Below are 1,135 nucleotides of genomic sequence, written 5' to 3'. Positions count from 1 at the left end.
GTCACACAGTTAAATGAGGAAAAGACACCAGTGCTAGTGACGAACTCCAAGCCAGCCCCCTCCACCAGCACGCAGTTATGTTGTGTGTCTGACCCCTAAGTCCTGTCCAAACGTTCTACTTTTGTCACACTACATGCAGAAACAGCTTCACAGAGCAACAGAAAAACTGCCATTTTGGAAAAAATGAAATAGAGACACATACCTCATTTCCATCTATTCTCAGACGCACTGTGTACTTGAATGTGTAACAGTTTTCATCACCATATATGGGTACCGGCTCTCCTCCATTTATAACAGCTAACGGGTGAAATATGTCAATAATGATTTGTCTTTCCATTTTTCGGATGCCCAGTTCGGGCGGTCCAATTTTCCCTGTGGTTGGGGGAGGGGGCAGGGACAAAAAATGCAGAATTAGTACTCCCCTGGAACTTTATAGTACATTACATAAAACTGCCAAAATCCATCCATCAACTTTCGGTTGTTGTCCTAAAGCAGGATCATGTTTAAACCATTCCACAAAGATGTAGATGATATTCTAAATGCTCTTAATAAAGGGGCACCTGGGTGGCTCAGTTGGTTAAGTGTCCAACTTCGGCTCAGGTCATGATCTCACGGTTTGTGGGTTCGAGCTCCGCGTTGGGCTCTGGGCTGACAGCTCAGAGCCTGGAGCCTGCTTTGGATTCTGTGTCTCCCTCTCTCTCTGACCCTCCCCTCCTTGTTCTCTGTCTCTCTCAAAAAATAAATAAACATTTCAAAAAAATAATTTAAAAAAATGTTCTTAATAAAGATAGGAAGTATTCCTATCTAACCTAAATTTCTCTTTAGTATTTTAAATTCTAGTCCCAAAGGAAAACAGTTGGGTCATGAGCCTGAATTCTGATTAAAAAAAACAAAACAAAACAAAAAAGAAAACCCTTGACATAACAGAAGCTCTGTTATTTCTCCTTTTTCTTCAGTTTTGGTAAATTAAAAAGAAAACCTGTTCACTAAAAATGTTTCAGAAAAGGCATTTTCGTTACCTTTTAAACTCACTGAAACTCTTTTTCCTCCAACACCTATGGATGTCTGGCAGGAAGGCTCTTAGAAAAGTTTGCTCAATATATTCAATTTTTATTGTGAAAATCAAAACTAGATA

At 39.6% G+C, this 1,135-nt stretch overlaps 1 protein-coding gene across 1 annotated transcript in view; it reads left to right on the top strand.

Moving 5' to 3' along the window:
- Positions 1–1,135, top strand: part of IFNGR1 (interferon gamma receptor 1) — a 20,568-nt gene that overhangs the window by 12,623 nt on the left and 6,810 nt on the right. The window lies entirely within an intron of this gene.

This window comes from Suricata suricatta, chromosome 7, assembly GCF_006229205.1.
Source record: "Suricata suricatta isolate VVHF042 chromosome 7, meerkat_22Aug2017_6uvM2_HiC, whole genome shotgun sequence".
NCBI lineage: Eukaryota > Metazoa > Chordata > Mammalia > Carnivora > Herpestidae > Suricata > Suricata suricatta.
The sequence above is the reverse complement of the archived record's forward strand: the minus strand, read 5'-3'. Positions and strand labels throughout refer to the sequence as shown.